This window comes from Scyliorhinus canicula, chromosome 4, assembly GCF_902713615.1.
Source record: "Scyliorhinus canicula chromosome 4, sScyCan1.1, whole genome shotgun sequence".
Classification (NCBI taxonomy): Eukaryota; Metazoa; Chordata; class Chondrichthyes; order Carcharhiniformes; family Scyliorhinidae; genus Scyliorhinus; species Scyliorhinus canicula.
This window is the reverse complement of record NC_052149.1, coordinates 85190807-85198391: the sequence shown is the minus strand read 5'-3', so window position 1 is coordinate 85198391 and position 7585 is coordinate 85190807. Positions and strand designations below refer to the sequence as shown.

At 42.5% G+C, this 7585-nt stretch overlaps 1 long non-coding RNA gene across 1 annotated transcript; it reads left to right on the top strand.

Moving 5' to 3' along the window:
- Nucleotides 1-5404: 5404 nt before the first annotated feature.
- On the top strand, nucleotides 5405-6192 carry LOC119964735. The gene is made up of 2 exons (XR_005460350.1): nucleotides 5405-5473; nucleotides 5512-6192. It is a non-coding gene; the product is annotated as an uncharacterized LOC119964735 (long non-coding RNA).
- The last annotated feature ends 1393 nt before the right edge of the window (nucleotides 6193-7585 follow it).

Sequence of the window (7585 nt, the reverse complement as noted above, 5' to 3'; positions counted from 1 at the left end):
TCACCATCACTGCTCCCCTGCCAAGATCTGCCCGGAATAGCAATACCCAGACACTTTTAAAGTACACACATCTCCTCCAAAGTTCCATATCCTCACTCCTCCAAGGCCATTGTCCTTCTTATAGTCTGTCGCCTCCGCTGGCCTGTCAAAATAGAGCTCCTGCTTCTGGAATGTCACCCATGAGCGGGCCGGGTATAATAATCCAAACTTTACCCCCTTCTCAAAGAGGGCAGCCTTTATCCAGTTGAACCCAACCCCCCTCTATGCCAACCCCGCACCAAGGTCTTGGTAGACCTGCAGCTCACTCCTTTCCCACGTACACTTTTTGATCTGCCTCGCCCATCGTAAGATCTTTTCCTTATCCAAAAGGCAATGCAGCCTCACCACCTTCGCCCTCGGCAGCTCGCGCACCTGTGGACATCTCCTCAGTGCTCTGTGCGCACAGTTCACCTTGAGAAGCCGAACAAAGGCCCTTTCCTCCATCAACTTCTCGAGCATACTCGCCACATACACGCCAGCCTCCACCCAATCAACGCCTTGAGGCATCCCAACAATCCTCACATTTTGCCTCCTGGAGTAGTTCTCCAGGTCCTCCACCTTCTCTTCTCCATCAGCCTCTTCTGGCTTTCCCGCAACACTCTTAACTCAGTCGCCAATGAGGCCATCTGATCCTCATACTCCCCCACGGCTGCCTCCACTTTCTGAATCACCTGGCCTTGGGACTGTAGCCTCTGCTCAACTCGCTCAATCCCAGATCTCAGCGGCTCCATCACCTTGGCCTTGTCTTCCAGCTGGCCATCGACCACTGGGTGGCAGCCCCCCCCCCCAATGAATTAGGCGAGTATGGTTCTAGGTAATGTTTCCTCCACGTTTGAAAAAGCCTCCCACCCTTCATTTGCACCTTTTTGGAGTGAAAACATGTTGCAACAGAGGATCTATTATGTCAACTGGTATCCGAGCTGTCAGTGCCTTTTTGGGACCCCATAATATTGTTTATTATTTGGGACAACAAAAGCGCATCTCAGCGATGTCAGGACAATGAATTGGTAGACTGAGTTTAAATCGCAACAACTCTGTGAAGCATGACTCGTCAGTTGTGAATTGGAATGTTTGTACAAAATGTGGTCCCTAACAATAAATCTTTCCTTTGTTTTAGACTTTGCCCTGGTAAAATAATTTTGAATGATGTTGAAACCCCTGCTGTTAAACTAGATGTTCACAGTAACTTCATTGCAGTGTTAATGTCAGCCTACTTGTGACACTAATAAAGATTATTATTATCTTGGTGCGCTTTATTTTCACTGTATGATTGTAGCCTCTGGCAAAGGTCTGTGTAATATTTGACCACAAAGAATAATGCCAGTGACTGGACTTGTATTAGTGAGAGGCTATTACTAAGACAGTCCTCTGCAGTGACTCGCATTTGTCTTGGTGTGTTTGAACTCTGTCACGCAGCATGCCCTGAAAGTGGTACAGCCATTGTGTTCCTTGCTGTGTGTTTGCTCCAAGAAAGTTAGCAACAAAGTCCTCCAGAGTAGCTTAATCCTTCAATTCAGAAGCTGTTGCTTGCAGCCTGTTAATTTTGATAACTATTGTAAATTAAAGGCAATGCTCTTCATTTAAAATGGGTATGGTAGATTAATAAAGTGTACCATTGCTATTAAATGAAGTGGTTGTGCCTGGAAATGAAATTGTATTTTTGTCATTTGAAACAGTTGGCAGTACATGATTTCTGGAATTAATTTGACTGAAATAGGGGATGTTTTTAATTTAAAATTTCACCAGCAGTAATTTGGCTGTTTTCTCAAATGTGCACTTTGTATTTAGTTACCACTAAAGTGAATTCTCTGGAAATGCAATAAAACTCAGTAACAAACTTACCGTTAAATGAATGGAAATGGAACTTAATCCATTTGTGCATTAATATAAAAGCTAAGAATAAATGCGGGAGTGCTCTACTGCAGTAAATTTTTAAAAATTTGTTCATGGGACGTGAGTGTCGCAGGCTGTGCCAACATTTATTGCCCATCCCTAATTGTTCTTGAGGGCAGTTAAGAATCAACCACATTGCTGTGGGACTGGTGTCACATGTACGCCAGACCAGGTAAGGACGGCAGATTTCCTTCCCTAAAGGACATTAGTGATCCAGATGTTTTTTTATAGCAATTGACAATGGTTCCATGGTCATCATAAGACTTTTAATTCCAGATTTTTATTGAATTCAGATTTCACCATCTGCAGTGGTGGGATTTGAACCTGGGTCCCCTGAGCATTACTGAGTCTGTGGTTCACAAGTCCAGTGACAATGCCACTATGCCACCGCCTCCCCACATTGGGATCTTCGCAGTTGGATTGCAGCATATTTTCCAAACCAAGCTAGCTTAATTTTCTTTCCTATCTAGTGGAGGAAAAGATTGAACTAGGCTCTGCATCTCCTTGGGCATTTTGCATGAAAGAATGTCATTCATGGTAGGTGCAGGGTACTGGTGTCACCAATCTTACAATCTGAAGCAAGGTGCTAAGTTCATGGGTCTCGTCATGTGCAGTTAGGTTATCACCTTAATTCTAGAAGTGCAGAGCTACATATGGAAGCTTTTTAACCATTTGTGTGACATGGGGCCCGAATAGATATTGATTCAGCCATTCAGTTTGGAATGATGGCAGGGAGAAAAATACAAACTGGAGAAAGGTCCTTTCTTCTTACTTGTCTTGATGTACCATCATTTCTCCTTTTAATAGGTTGAACTAGTGCCCACCTACAATGAAAAAAGCAAATAAAATGTTGGATGTGCCCAAAGACATAATTTTGAGCTTGCAGTTATCTGCAGTAAGGAGGACTGTTTTCCATGTTGGTTTGTTAGGAAAGATGGGCCAAAGAACAGAATAGTGCCATGAAAACATTTTTAATGTGCAGGTTGCCTCTACTGATGGGCAACAGGCAAACATTCCTGGAAATCTAATGCCGACTTGAATCCACTGCATCGGCATGTCAGAATAATAATGTCACTTTCCAGAAAGCATTGTGTACACGGAGGCAAATAGTGAAACCTGTGGAAATCTGAGTTTTAGCTGGTGTCTGATGAACAATACACTATTTTTGGTAGTACTGATGACTGCATGGGACCCGAAGAGTCTTTGGTAATATTCAAGTACCTTTTTTGACAGATGTGCCTTGTTACTGTGAGGAAGTGAACAAACGAACAAGGTGTACTTTAGGACCATGCGGATTGAGTGTTCACAGACAGGACAAAAGGATTCAGCCAAAAGCCTGTTTGAAACCATCGGGGGAAGGGGAGCTTTTGCCTCGTGGTAAGCAGGGGGCAAAGGATGATGGGATTACAAAGGCAAAGCGACCAATTAAGATATAGAGCCAGGTCAGGAGTTGTATAGAATGACCAATGGGAAGCTTATATGTGAATCTTACTGTGATTTTTGAATATATCAGCTAAAGCTCTTTTGTATTCTGTCTCTTTGGTCCGGAGTGCTGCAGGAGACAGCATGTGGGTCCTGCAGCTCTATGGATTAATGCAGCCTTGCAAGTGAGTCGATTAAATGATATTATACCTGCAAATCCATCTCGATTTAATTGAATCTAGACTGACTGCGAATTAACAAGGAATTAACATTTGGTGCCGAAACCCGGGATTTCTCAAGACGGACATACCGGCCAGCTGCGAACTCAGAATTAGGCCGGTCTGGACTGGGAGGGTGGAAATGGGCCCACAACGTGAGTAGCTTAAAATTGCCACGTTGATCTCCCCTTTCCCATGGACTGATTGGCCTGGTCAATCGCGGCTGACACGGAGTGACTGTCTCGACGAAATCAAAGGTCAGTCTGATGGATTTAAAGATTTTATTTCAGTCATTGCAGGTTTGGTTAAGTTTTGGAATGAGGCGAACAGTTCAGTTGGTGTCTGATGGGATGTTGCCTGGTTACTCAGTTGCATGAGGCGAACAGTTCAGTTGGTGTCTGATGGGATGTTGCCTGGTTACTCCGTTGCATGTGAGTAGCAAATTAAAAATTGGCTCTATTAAATTATACTTTAATTCGGTTAAGGTCTTTAACGGATTGATGTGATGTCGCGGAACAGTTCAGTAAAAGACCGCTGATGGGATGTTGGCGCACAGTTCAATTCCGTTCTATTCTAATTTGATTAAAAAATTGGTTAAGGTCTGTACCGGGTTGATGTGATGTCGCGAAACAGTTCAGTGAAGGACCGCTGATGGGATGTTTGCGGACAGTTCAATGCCGTTCAACTATAGCTTCGCGAAGATATGGGTTGTTTGAATGAAACAGAATTGGGTTATAAATGACTTGTGTGTGATGAATGACCGTATAAGGATTTGAATTCCTTTGTCTGAATGGAGATCTCCAATGAATGAATGAGTCTGTTTGATAAGAATGTGATATCCTCTGTTCCTAGTTTTGTGAAATGTTGTGTTTTAGGAGGTATTAAAGTGAGAGTTAAAACGGAGTAAGTATTTGAAATTTCTTCAGAACCTTAGCAATAATGATGTTAATTAAACATAATTCTCAAGAAAAAAAACAAAAATTGAAATCAAACTGTATAAATTGGGATTTGTAAATGATTAGTTGCAACTCGGCATAGTCTTGGCTAAAAAAAAAAAATAATAAATAAAATGAGGGAAATAAATACAAAAGTTTCAAATCAATTAGAAGTAAAATAAATGGCCGGCACAGCAATGTGCTTGGGACAAAGATTTCAAGCAGACAGCTTTGTGCAAGCTGTACTGCATGGCTCCGCAGGGTCCCAGTGCCCGACGAGAAAGAAAAGTTTCTTGCAGAAAGAATGATGTTTAGCATGTTATAGACATTGAAGAAGGAGATTTGGAGAATAAAGATATTGGACCAGAAGTTAGATTAAAAGAATTAATTGCAGTATCAGGAAATGAGAATCTGATTGCAGGGAAAGATTTAAAGAAAAAAAAAAAAATGGATGCAGAAAAATTTAGATATTAAAACAATTGCTAATTTAGAGGAAGTTTGAGTGACCATACCAACAAAGACTGCAGGGAACATCATCCTGAAGCTGTAAGATGTGAAGACAAGATTAGTTCAGATTCTGGGTACACATACAGTTGAATTAGGGCAGCATGGTGTCTGGAGCAAATGAAATTGTATCACATTTAAAACAAATGATCCAATGGGGGAGAAGACAGTGAATTAAAACCTGTTAGCAGCATTGATTGGACAGCTGATAAAGTTCAAATGTCATGTTTGGATCTTACTTTCATACAAATCCGGTCGTCATCAACATAAAGTAATTAAAGTAAATGCAGTAACACTATCAGGAATGTATCAAGGGAAGGTTTTGACCAGACGGGATCACTGGGTGAGCAAAAGGGGAGGAGTTTGAGATTCTTCGCATCTCACTCAGGGTGCAATAACAGAAGGAGGAGGCTTAACAGGCCTTAATTGTATGATGTACATCAAGGGTAAGGAAATAAAAAGGTTCAAAAAGAAGTTATGTCAGAATTTAAATAAAAAAGGTTCAAAAAGAAGTTATGTCAGAATTTAAAAATCTGGTCATATTGATCAAATACAGAGGAATTAACAGTTCCAGTAATTATATTACAACATTTCTGATTAATTGAAGATTGATTTATTTGACACCTTTCTGGAGTTTGGCGCTGGTATGCTGATTTACTATCAGCACACACCTAATGGTGTATGTTGTAATAGTGGCTATGTTGCTGGACTAGAAATCCAGAGGAGTGGACAAATGATCCCCACACATGCAAATCCGATCACAGCAGCCGGGGATTTGAATTCAATTAAAGTAATGATTACCATGAAACTACCTGATCTGGTTCACTAATGTCCTTGAAGGAAGGAAATCTGTTGACCTTCCCCTATATAGGACACCAGACCCATGACATTATGGTTGATTCCTAACTGAAATGTCATGGTGGTGTTCAAGAAAATGGCTCACAATGATTTGCTCAAGGACAATAAAGGATGGACAATAAATGCTGGCCTTATCAGTGACACCCCCATCCAGTGAACAATTGAATTAAAATGTGAGCTGGTTTAAAAATGCTATGGTCAAGGAGGATGTGGCCCCTGAGAATAGAGCATTTCTGAGCTGTAGGATCAGTGTGAATTGGGTTAAAAGTACTGTATAGAACAGGAGTGGGCAAACTTTTCCGTGCAAGGGCCAGATTCAGAAATTCACAATTCACAAAGGGCCGCATAGTATATTAAGTAAAATAATTACTTCACCCGGTTATGATTCTGGGCGCCTCATATAGAACATAGAACAGTACAGCACAGAACAGGCCCTTCGGCCCTCGACGTTGTGCCGAGCAATGAGCACCCTACTCAAGTCAACGTATCCACCCTATACCAGTAAGTAACCCAACAGCCCCCCACTAACCTTAAAACAAAATTTAAAAAGAAATTTTTTTAATGACTTGGTGGGCCGCAGAAATGGCCCGCGGGCCGTAGTTTGCCCACCCCTGGTATAGAACATACAGTGCAGAAGAAGGCCATTTGGACCATCGAGTCTGCACTGACCCACTTAAGCCCTCACCTCCACCCTATCCCCGTAACCCAATAATCCCTCTTAACCTTTTTGGACACCCAAGGGCAATTTAGCATGGCCAATCCACATAACCCCGCACATCTTTGGACTGTGGGAGGAAACCCACGCACACCGGGAAGGGGGAACGTGCGGACTCCGCACGGGCGGTGACCCAGCCGGGAGTCGAGCCTGGGATCCTGGAGCTGTGGAGTATTTGGGCTAACCACCATGCTACATAAGTGTCAGTGTAAGTGGGATAGATTAATGACAACGTGCAATTACTGCAAGGATAATTTGGCCGACAACAATGTGACTTTAAAAGGCTGTGCAATCTTGTAGACAAGTGACAGACTTATGGTATCGATTTGTGAGGCAGTACGTGGGCTATGCTAGATGGTACTTCTGGAATATCCAAGCACGGATAGGAAGATACAAATGAAGAAATAGGGCCCTCTCCGCCTTTGACCTGTTCGTTTTAGTTTCAGATCAAGCAACGATCATACCGATGAAGAACCTGAACAACACTCTGCAGAAGAATGTTTCAGACAGTATGGGAAAAAACTAATGATACAATTGGCTACATGTTTGAGGGAATTGAATGATAGAGCCCGGAAGAAAAACCTTACGGGTTAGCAACAAATCAAAATATCAAATTATTACTGAATACTGAAACCTCCGGTCAGACATCTCTAACGGGACGTTAGCTGATGGGTGATCTGTGGTCTCCAGGAGGGACGTATTACGCGGAGGAGTTATTAAGGGTCTCGGCAGACAGCAGTGACTGACGAGGAACCCCCATATTTTAAATGACAGTAGTCTGGAACAGTGCATCTCAAACTATCTGATGTGGCGTACCGGCAGTTTTTTTTTCCCAATGTGCCAGGGACCGGTGAGCGAAACAAGCCAATCCAGGATTACTGTCTCTTTCTTTTCTGTAAACACTCCACGTACCGGTGCGTACACGTACCACACTTTGAGAGGCACTGGTCTAGAATATTAGCAGCTTGCTGCCGCGAGGGGAAATTTGTAACCAATATAGC